The sequence below is a fragment of the Hevea brasiliensis genome, chromosome 2, assembly GCF_030052815.1.
Source record: "Hevea brasiliensis isolate MT/VB/25A 57/8 chromosome 2, ASM3005281v1, whole genome shotgun sequence".
Lineage (NCBI taxonomy): Eukaryota > Viridiplantae > Streptophyta > Magnoliopsida > Malpighiales > Euphorbiaceae > Hevea > Hevea brasiliensis.
In genome coordinates, this window is record NC_079494.1 from 122,774,677 (window position 1) to 122,786,768 (window position 12,092).

Below are 12,092 nucleotides of genomic sequence, written 5' to 3' on the forward strand. Positions count from 1 at the left end.
TGCAATATCAGCAATTTAGCACAAGTTTAAAGGTGTTACTGTTCACAGGCACTGCATAAAGTGCAGAATTTTGCTTATACTTGCTTCTCTTCAATTCTTTGTTTTTGCCACAAGTGTAAACTTGCCCCATCTTCATGAATGACCTACAAAAGATAAACAAATGTCACTTTTGAGATTAATGGGGGTGAAAACTGAAATGAAATTAAATGGAAATTAATTACTATAAAAGGATACGCTTGGGTTGCCTCCCAAGAAGCGCTTGTTTAAGGTCTTAAGCTTGACCTTCCACTCCAATTCTCCTAAGTATCCCTGACTGGAGAACCAAGCCATGAAACCTCTACAAACTTTTGCGTGGGTTCTCCAACAATATAATGTTTTAATCTCTGCCCATTAACTTTGAAAGTCCCTGAGGTCTCATTGCCTATCTCAACAGCTCCATAGGGGTATACTTTTATAACAATGTAGGGCCCTGACCATCTTGACTTCAATTTTCCTGGAAATAACCTTAACCTAGAGTTATATAGGAGAACAACATCACCTTCTTGAAATTCTTTCCTTCTAATATGCTTATCATGCCATCTCTTAGTTCTTTCCTTGTAAAGCTTGGCATTTTCATAAGCATCCAATCTAAGCTCAAGTTCATTTAGTTGCAGCATTCTTTTTTCTCCTGCAATTTTTAAGTCAAAGTTCAGTGTCCTTATGGCCCAATATGCTCTATGCTCTAACTCCAAAGGTAAATGACAAGCCTTCCCATAAACCAATCTAAATGGGGTAGTTCCGATAGGGGTTTTAAAAGCTGTTCTATAGGCCCAAAGAGCATCATCTAACTTTAGTGACCAATCTTTCCTCGAACAATTCACTGTTTTCTCAAGAATTCTTTTCAGCTCTCTATTTGAGATCTCCACTTGACCACTAGTTTGTGGATGGTAGGGTGTTGCAACCTTATGCTTCACTCCATATTTTTGCAATAATCTTTCAAATTGATGGTTGCAAAAATGAGAACCTCCATCACTTATAATGGCACGTGGAGTTCCAAATCTTGTAAAAATGAACTTTTTAAGGAATTTAATCACAACTCTTACATCATTAGTTGGAGATGGTATAGCTTCAACCCATTTGCTTACATAATCTACTCCAACTAAAATGTATTTGTGTCCCAAGGACGATGGAAAAGGTCCCATGAAATCAATGCCCCACACATCAAATAGTTCCACTTCCAATATATTTTGGAGGGGCATTTCATCTCTCTTTGAGATATTACCCATCCTTTGACACCTATCACATACATTTACAAACTTCCTCACATCCTTAAACATGTGTGGCCAAAAGAACCCTGCTTGAAGAACTTTTTCTGCAGTCTTTGTCACACTCATATGACCCCCATAAAGTGAAGAATGGCAATCTTTGATAACATTCCCTATCTCCTCATCGACTAAACATCTTCTAATCAGCCCATCTCCACATCTCTTGAACAAAAATGGTTCCTCCCAATCATAATCCTTCACATCAAAAAGAAATTTCTTCTTTTCTTGCCATGTTAAATCGGTGGAAGGATTCCACACACTAGATAGTTCACAAAATCTGCATACCAAGGTGTTTTTGCATTCATGATTACTATGATTACTCATCAGAAAATAATCATCTATTGGGGTTCTTTTCCCAGATTGTCTCCTTGTTCTTGCCTCAATCTAGATAGATGATCTGCTACCACATTTTCTACTCCTTTCTTATCTTTAATTTCCAAGTCAAACTCTTGAAGGAGTAGCACCCACCTTATCAATCTAGGTTTAGCCTCTTTTTTCTGAAGGAGATACTTGATAGCTGCATGATCCGTGTATACTATGACCTTAGATCCCACAAGATAGGACCTGAATTTATCTACTGCAAATACTCTTTAAAAACTCTTTCTCTGTAGTAGAGTAATTTATTTGAGCATCATCTAAGGTCCTACTTGCATAATATATTGCATACACCTTCTTATCTCTCCTTTGTCCCAAAACAGCCCCAATAGCATAATCACTAGCATCGCACATTAACTCAAAAGGTAATGACCAATCTGGTGGCTGCATAATAGGAGCAGATATCAAAGCTTCCTTTATCCTGCAAAAAGCATTCATACAATTAGTATCAAAATTAAATTCCACATCTTTACTCAATAAATTGGTAAGAGGTTTAGAAATCTTAGAGAAATCCTTGATAAATCTCCTGTAAAATCCAGCATGCCCCAAGAAACTCCTCACTCCCTTCACAGATGTTGGGGGTGGCATTTTCTCAATAATTTCTACCTTTGCTTTGTCCACCTCAATACCCCTGTTTGACACAAGATGTCCCAAAACAATTCCTTCTTGCACCATAAAATGTCACTTTTCCCAATTCAAAACTAAATTGAACTCTTCACATCTCTGCAAAACCTTAGACAAATTAGATAAGCATTCATCAAAAGATTTACCATACACAGAAAAATCATCCATGAACACTTCCATAATATCCTCAATCATGTCAGAAAATATGGACATCATACATCGTTGAAATGTAGCAGGGGCATTACATAGTCCAAATGGCATCCTTCGGTATGCAAAGGTACCATAAGGACATGTGAAGGTAGTTTTATCCTGATCATCTGGGTGAATAGGGATCTGAAAGAACCCTGAATAGCCATCCAAATAGCAAAAATAAGAATGATGAGCTAGTCTCTCAAGCATTTGATCTATAAATGGTAATGGAAAATGGTCCTTTCTAGTTGCCTTATTCAATTTTCTATAGTCTATACACATTCTCCATCGATTCTGATTCTTGTAGGTATTAGTTCATCATTTTCATTTTTCACCACTGTGATGCCCCCTTTCTTAGGTACAACATGAACTGGACTTACCCAATTGCTGTCAGAAACAGGGTAAATGATACCTGCATCAAGCAATTTCAAGATCTCCTTTTTCACAACCTCTTTCATGTTTGGATTCAATCTCCTTTATGATTCTCGAGAGGCTTTATGGTCATTTTCCAACAAAATTCTATGCATGCACACAGAAGGATGTATTCCTTTAATATCATCAATGGTATAACCAATTATCCTTCTATGCTTCCTAAGAACTCTCAATAATTTTTCAACTTCACAATCATTCAATTTAGCACTAACAATCACAGGATATGTAGAATTTTGCCCTAGAAAAGCATACCTGAGATTTGTTGGAAGAGGTTTCAACTCTACCTTTGGTGCTTCACTTTTCTTAAGCTTTGATGATGAAGTTGTTTCTTGCTTCAAGTCCCCAATTTTTTCAATATCAGCCATAGGCAATGGTGGATTTCCTTCCAAAATTGTAGCATATTCTGCAGCTTCTTCAATTTCATCCCCTTTTTTGATGTTATGAACCAAACAAGCTTCTAAGGGATCTTTAGGATGTTGCTTCTTAAGCACTTCTCTAACCTCTTCATCTATCACATCAACTCTCAAGCATGAGTTTGAATCATCTTTCTTTTTCATTGCTTGAAACAAATTGAATTCTACTTTCTCTTCCCCAACTTCTAATGTAAGTCTCCCATTTTTTACATCAATCACAGCTCCAGCAGTAGCAAGGAAAGGTCTACCAAGAATAATAGGAATGTGTACATCCTCCTCCATCTCCAATACCACAAAATCCACTGGTATGAAAAATTTCCCAACTTTTAGAGGAACATTCTCAACTATTCCAATTGGAAATTTAATAGATCTATTTGCTAACTGTAGTGATATGGTAATAGGCTTCATTTCTCCAATCTTCACTTTCTCATAGATAGACAATGGCATCAGACTAACACTGGCTCCAAGATCGCATAAAGCCTTATCTATACTGATATCCCCAATGTGACATGGTATGGAGAAACTTCCAGGATCCTTCAGTTTGGGTGGAAGCTTATTTTGCAAAATAGCACTGTTTTCTTCCGTGAGAGCTTCAGTCTCAAATTCCTCCAATTTCTTCTTGTTAGATAAAATCTCCTTCAAAAATTTGGCATAAGAAGGCATTTGTGCTAAAGCATCAGTGAAAGGAATAGTCACATGCAAAGACTTCAATACCTCCAAAAACTTCCCAAATTGTTTATCTAATTTTGCTTTCTGAAACCTTTGTGGGAATGGTAAAGGTGGCATGTAGGCTTTAGGTGCAACATATTTAGGTTCTTCCTCTTTGCTCTCCCTCTCCTTACTTCCTTTTTCTTCCACTGAATTTTCTTTTTCAGCTTCAATTCTAACTTCAACTTCAGTTTGTTCATCTCCTTCTCTGCTTTTCTTTTCTTCAACTTCCTCTTCAATCTTTTTATCTCCATTCTTCAATATTTTTCCACTTCTCAATGTAATAGCCTTGCAATGCTCCCTTGAATTTTCTGGTTGGCTAGGAAGCTTCCCAAATGCTTTGTTACTTGAAGAGCTAGCTTGTTGAGCTATTTGATTCTCTAACATCTTGTTGTGTGTTGCCATTTGATCCACTTTAGATGCTAATTGAGAAATCATTTCTTGTTGACTTTGATGGCTCACAAGTAGAGTTTCAATCATAGATTCCAATATAGCTGTCTTGTCTAGTTGTGCTTGTTTTGGTAGAGGTGGAGCAGGTACATTTTGAGGTTTAGAAATTCCAGGAGGGGGACCTCTATTCTGCTGAAAATTCTGATTTTGTTGATATCCAGAAGGTTGCTGAAAATTCTGATTTTGCCCTTGTCTACCTCCCCAAAAGAAATTTGGGTGGTTTCTCCATGCTGGATCATAAGTTGCAGAAAATGGGTTACCACCTGGTCTTTGATTGTAGTTCCCCACATAATCCACTTGCTCACTTGAAAAATCTTGATTAAGTGCAGAAAAATCTGCTGCACAATTGACATTTGCAGCTCCAATTTCTAGTGAATTACTAGAACCTCCGGCTGAAGAATCTACTTTCATACTTAACTTGTCCATCTTCCTTGTCAAAGCATCAAACTTAGCATTAATCATATTCATGGCATCAAGCTCAAACATAGCAGCTGGTTTCTTGATCTCATTCCTCTCACAACTCCATTGGTAGTTGTTATAAGTAATTTTATCAAGAGCGGAAAAAGCTTCATCTTCAGATTTCTCCATAAGGTCACCTCCAGAAGATGCATCAATTGTACTCCTAATAGCTAGTGAAACTCCATTGTAAAAGTGTTGAACAAGCATCCACTTAGGAATCCCATGATGTGGACATCTCCTTTGCAAATCCTTGTACCTCTCCCATGCTTCATACAAGCTCTCATCATCTCTAGGTTTAAAAGAAGTCACTCATTTCTTAGCTTATTGTCTTGCTTGGTGGAAAATATTGAGCCAAAAATGCTTGAGAAAGTTCATCCCATGTTGTGATAGAACCCGGTGGCAAAGAATGTAACCACTCTCTAGCTCGGTCCTTCAGAGAAAAAGGAAATAATCTTAGTCGAATTGCATCATCAGAAACTCCATTTATCTTCAACATATCACTGATCTCAAGAAAGTGTGCCAGATGCACATGTGGACTTTCACTTGGATTTCCTCCAAATTGTGCTTGTTGTACCATTTGACAGAGTGCAGGCTTCAGTTCAAAATTATTAGCTTCTACCCTTGGTCTTGTGATACTTGGCATGAAATCTCCAATGTTAGGATAGGCATGATCTTTCACAGAGCGGTTGTTATTGTTGTTGTTGTTGTCAGCCATTTCTTCTTGTAATTGCTCTTGCTCTTGTGCTCTTTCTTGTTGTTGTTGAGCTTTAATTTCAGCTTTTCTCCTCTTAGATTCTGCTCTTAAAGCTTTTGCTGTCTTCTCTATTTCTGGGTATTTCTGGGTCAAAGAATAGATTGATTTCTTCACTTTTTGTCCTTCTCATAAAATAAAGCACCTGAAAAACAAAAATAAACAAATTCTCAAAGTAAAATGGTAAAAAGAAATAAAATAAAATGCCCAAATTAACCAAACAAACAATTGTTCAATATCAAACAAAAATCAAATCCCCGGCAACGGCGCCAAAAACTTGATGTGACTTATCCGCAAGTATACGGGTCGTCTCAAGTAATAAAGTGATGAATCAAGTATCGTTCCCACGAGGATTTGCTGTTTGATTACTAAACTATGAATGAAGCGATTATTTGGGCTAATGATTAATGAATAAATGGTAAATGTAAATGAGCAAGGTAAATTGATTAATCCAATTGAAATGGGTAAAGAGCAAACAAATAAATTCTAATTCTAGCTCGCAATTAAACTAAAATTAACAATGGGTAATTTAAGCAAAAGTCTAATTATGGTAAAAGTGATTCCAGAGTTAGGGGTTTATGCATAAATTAATTGGGATTTGTCTTAGGCATTCCAATTTTTAAAAGAAAATAGAGTTTGAAGGAAATTGATTCTAAATCCCTTTGATATCTTTTTCAAGCAAATCAAAGCGTATTCTAAAATAACCAAACCTACTTTCGTATGTATTTGATTATTTTAAAACCCATTAAGTTTTGTAACCAATAATTAATTCCTCTTAAAGTCCTAGTTTATTTCTAAATCTAGGTGATTTTAAGTTCCAATCCTTGATTAACTATCAATGACTTTCACCTTTCGGTCCTTCAATCAAAGATTAACACAATACCCAATGGGTACCAACATTAGGCAAGTAAATCAAGTACACAAGGAAGGAATCAAAACTCATATTTATGTAAAATAAGGAAATACCCAATCCAAATCCACAAATTAATCTAAGACATACTTCCCAACTCTGAAATCTAAAGAAATTACTCACTCATAATGGTATTTACAAGAAATATTGATGGAAAAGTAAAGGAAAACATGATAAGAGGACTGAAATAGAAAAACCCAGGTGGAAGAACCAAGGTCTCTGGTTTCTGGAGCTCCAAAACTCGTGCAGCAGCTCCTCCTCCAAGAGAAAATGGCGCCTCCTCTCTCTTTCTATTAAATTTTTCTTTTTTTTTTGTTTTTCCTCCCCTTTCCTCTTGTAGCAAAAATAAGGAAATGATGAATTTATATGGTCCCTAAAAGTTGTCCTAAAAGTAAATAAAAGCCAAGGAGTGGATAGGAAATGAGGTGTAAAATTATCCAAGTCAGCAGCACTATTCACGTTCTGGGCAGTCTGCTTAGGGTTCGGCTTAACCCTAAGCAGCTTCTTAGCAAATTTCAGCCTCTGGTCGCATTGTCTGCTTAAGGTTAAGCAGACCTTCTGTTAGTAGTATGCCCTAGAGTATATCATTTAGTATGTATCTTGTACATATTTTTAATAATAAAAGGCATTTCCACTTTTCCGTTTACATAATATATTTATGTGTAATAGAAAAGGTCCATTGATATTTTGTTAGAAATATTATTCTTAAGTTGTTAAGAATATGAGTGACAATATTTCTAGCACAAAGTATCATAAATAGGTTCACAATCGAGGATACTTCATAATAAGGACATGACTTATCCAGAAAGATTGTATTCATGTTTGTTCCCAAGTTATTTATATGAGATATAAATAAGATGGAATGGTGAGTCTCATGCCATATAACAAACATGATAGGCACTTATAAATGATAAGTAGGCCGAACCAGTGACACTTATGACAAGCACATGGAGTTTACTCTTGTCAATGTTTTGTCATAAATCATATCAGTGAATATAATCTTTAGACCTGAGATAGCACAGTTATCTTGTATATAGGTAGTTTGAGTTTGATACTGCTTTCATACTTGTACTATGTATGGGTATATGGGCATGTGTTGGCTCCTGCTAGTTATATATGGAGGTAGGTGTTGATCAAGATGGAATCTGTTCCTCTAAGTAAATAGAGATAAAATCCTATGTTCATTTAATTGTTCTTGATGTTTCAAGTTCCTGGCCAGGACAGATAGATTTATTCAGAAAAGAGTTTCTGATGAGAAAAATCTTTTAATCAAGAACTGGAATTAAAAGAGAACATAATATTCATAGCAAATGGAGTTTGACATAAACCATGACTCCAGCTTGAGTTGGGATTTTGTAACAGAGAGATTCTAGTGCATGGTAACATATGATTATAGGTTCATTTAAGGTAAATCTTATTACTAATTGGGTGGCCATGGCATGCTATGCTAGGTGTTAACCATGGTCTATGAGGTTCATAAAATGATTTAGAGAAATCATTTATGGTAAGAAAGAGTTCTGATGATATTAAGAGTTGATATCATGTCTCATTGCCAATTAGTGATGAGCCTAGTAAGTCACACACATACACAAGTTATCACCTATTTAAATATGATTTAATTAATTAATTAAAGAGTTTAATTGATTAATTAAATAGATTTGGTTTGCAATTAAATTGCAAAGTCCCTAGCATGACTTGAAACCAAATCTAGATTATTGGATGTGTAGTATAAATTAAATTTGTATTTAAAGTGTTTAAATATGAATTTAATTGATGAGAAATTAATTAATAGAGATTAATTAATTAATTTATATTTGATATAAATTAATTAGAAGAAGAAAATAATTATTTTGGGTTAAGAACTCAAAATTAAGACACAGGGGCATTTTGGTCATTTTGCAGTGTGACACGTGGCACCATGAGATGGTGACACATGGCATAACACATAAGCTTGGCAAATATTTTTAATCATGTAAGATGATTAAAATCAAGATTAAATATAGGTTTGACACTTGGCACAATGTGATTGGGTCACTTAAACCTAGAGCTAATCAAAAGGTGACATGTGGCTAGGGTTTAATGTGTTAACCTAGCTATTTAAGTGGGGTTATGAAAAGAAAACAACCAGCAGCCTCTCCTCTCATATGTCACGCCACTTTGAGCCTCTCCAGCTATTTCTCTTCATCTCTCATCAATTCAAAGAGATTAGCCATCCATCTCTTGAATTAAGAACACTAGAAATTGTTTCTAGTGTCCTGTTTACATCTCTAATCTCTTAAAAGGCAGAACTTGAATTTCTAATTAATAGAAAAGGCTTTAGAAGCTGTTCAAGGGCTGCCATAGGTGTTCTTGGTGTGGACAAGCTAGAGGGACAACATCTGGTGTCCTGAAGACGAATCTCAAAGGCGCAGACACGCTGCAGCACATCAAGAGGTTAGTGTAATCGTTCTTGATTTAATCTAGGGTTCTAAAATTAATCTGATTAATTTTAAAATCTTAAATGGCAAATAAAGATCCAAAAACATATTAAAAGAGTTTTAATATGTTGTTTATCATTGAAATCAAATAGATAAAAATAAATCTTGCATGGTGCATGTGACCCTAGGTGAAAATTTTTGAATTCAATGGTATAAACTTGTGTTTTTCACGCTTCCGTTCCTTCACCTTCAGCAAATCTCGGCAGACTTAGAGTAAAATAGACTTTTCTGTTCATGCTTGACTTGTGCTGCACCTTAAGCACTGCCGCTTTACCCTGAGCATGACCTTAAGCAAAGTCTCAAGCAAATTTCGGCTAGTTTGCTCTTTCAAGGCTTGATTTCTTCAACTTTCCTCCATGCTTAAAGAACTTCAAATCTCTTCAAATTATTTCCTATTGCACTCATTGATCTTCGATTTGCCACAAAATCCTATCAAAAACAACAAAATTACGAAAATCAAATATAAAGTATTTAAATTTAACAAATAAGCTAAAATAAAGCTAAAAACATAAAATATACTAAAATATAAGGGCAAAATGGATGCAAAACTACCCTAAAATACCTATATGAAATGAGTGTAACAATTCTGCCTAGGGGTCATCTTGTGCCTGATTTTGTTGCTAGACCTTATTTTATTTCTTAGTGTGTCTTTTTATTCATGTTTTGTTCATATTATGCTTGACCAAAACCAACTCTTGGGGTTTAGTATGATTTTGCTTTTGTTTCTTTAATATCTGTTTTTTTGAGTTTGTAAGAGGGTCTTGGGTTAATCAAGCTGCAGCCATCTTTCTAGCTATCTTATTTTGTTTCTTTGAGTTTGATATCAAGCATGAGGGGTTGTTTGGAAAAAAGTTACTGATTGGGATGAGTTTGTGCTATAGATGTGAATTGTTTTTTTTATTGATGATATCAAACCTGCCGGTATACCAGATCTGATTGGTAACTTGTTTGGGTCATTGAAGTTAGACTCATCCATTTCACTTGAAACTGTATCAACGTCATTTAGGTGTGTTTAGGACATTCTGTGTCAATTTTGGGAGCTGTTTGACATTATTTGCCTGTTGAACTAAAATTTTGTGGCAGACCTAATCAAATCTAGTTCACATAACAAACTAACCCAAAAAGTACTAAAAATTTACAGGCTGATTATACTCCATTTCAGTAGTGTTTGTGTCAATTTTGGGGGTTGATTGACATTGTTTACCTACCGAACCAAAATTTTGCGGTAGACCTGATTAATTTTAGTTCACATAACAAACCAACTCAGAAAACTCTAAAAATATGCAGGCTAATTATTATCTATTTTAGTAGTTTCTGTGTCAATTTTAGGGTTCATGTGATATTGTTTGCCTACTGAACTAAAATTTTACGACAGACCTGACCAAATTCAGTTCACATAGTAAACCTGCCCAGAAACTCCTGAAATTTTATCAGTGGTTAATCAGTATTGGGTTGCCTATGTTTACCAAATTTCATATCAAAATAAATTAGTTTGTTTGGTGAACCAAAATTGGTGTATATCTTTGGTGAATTGTGTGAACTGCTAGTATCTGTACTAAGTTGGTTGTGCAATTCTATATTTGAGCTTGATATCACTTCCTTAGGTTGTCACTTTTCCTATTTACAAAATCTTTACATTTGGTGTCTATTTTTCATCTTTGACTCTAGTGTCACATTGCCTGTGTTACGTCTTGTTCCTTATCGTTCTTGATCATTTAATAAGTTTTCAAGTGTTTTGATTGTTTTGTGTTTGAGTTCCCTAAAGAAACGAAGGAAGGAAAACTGAGTGGTAAAAGGCAGGAGTGTTAAGAGCAATTGAAGGGTAAGAGCCTAATTGTGTGCTAAACAGTTGAGAGGGTGAGCCATTTATCTACTAATCTTATTTCTTTATAGCTTAAATGGATCCAAATATTAGTAGTAGTAGTGGAGCTAAGGGTGAGGAAAGGAACTTTGGAGATGAAAGACTATATAAGGAAGCCTTGGCACAATAATTTGAAAGGCTTTCCTTATTGACAGCCAATCATGGTGAAGAATTGAAGGGAATAAGGGTTGATTTGAATAGGATAATGGAGTATTTAATGAGGAACGAAAGGGAGCCTAGGAATAGAAGGGAGGAAGAGGAAGTGAATATGGGAAATGAAGGTAGAGGTAGAGAAGCTGTAAGGGCAGAACCTAGGATGGAAGAGTATGCTGATCTAGTTTGGGATGAAGATGAGTTTGAAGAAGCATATGTGCATGGAAATTATCAATTTGGTGGTAGGGAATTTTGGCCACCAAGGGGTAGAGGAGCTAGAGGTAGATTTGGTGGGAGAAATTTCAGGTATGATGACTACGGAAATAGGGGAATGCATAATGGGGCAATTGATGCAAATGTGGGTAGCATAAAAATGAAAATATCAGCTTTCTATGGTAAGGAGGATCCAAATGCATATATTGAGTGGGAAAGGCAGATTGAAATGGTTTTTGAGTGCCATAACTATAGTGAAGAGAAGAAAGTAAAATTAACAACAGTAGAGTTCAAGGATTATACATTAGTATGGTGGGACCAATTGATTACAAGGAGAAGGAGAAATGACAGGAGGGGAATTAGGACATGGCCTGAAATGAAGGAAATAATGAAGAAAAGATTTGTGCCACCACATTATAGTAGAGAAGTGAAGTTGAGATTGCAGCAACTTACACAAGGAGCTAAGAGTGTGGAGGAGTATTACAAAGCCATGCAAATTGCAATGATTAGAGCTGAAGTGGAGAAGGATGAAGAGTCTACCATGGTTAGGTTCTTAAATGGCTTAAATCCAGACATCAAGTTTATGGTGAATTTGCAAAATTGCATAACAGTGGAGCAAATGATGCAGGGTGCCATTAAGACTGAAAAGGAGATGAGAAGGAAGTGGGCTACCAAGAACACTCAACCCACATACAATCCAACCTCCAAGCCACCATGGAAACCAAATTAGAGTGGAACTTCCAAAATAGAGAAAGAGGAGCCTAAATTCAAGA

At 35.7% G+C, this 12,092-nt stretch overlaps 1 non-coding gene across 1 annotated transcript; it reads left to right on the forward strand.

Annotated features, from left to right (window-relative positions):
- The first annotated feature begins 5,171 nt into the window (after window positions 1-5,171).
- Window positions 5,172-5,277, forward strand: LOC131178269 (small nucleolar RNA R71). Its single transcript, XR_009147403.1, has one exon. It is a non-coding gene; the product is annotated as a small nucleolar RNA R71 (small nucleolar RNA).
- Window positions 5,278-12,092: the final 6,815 nt, after the last annotated feature.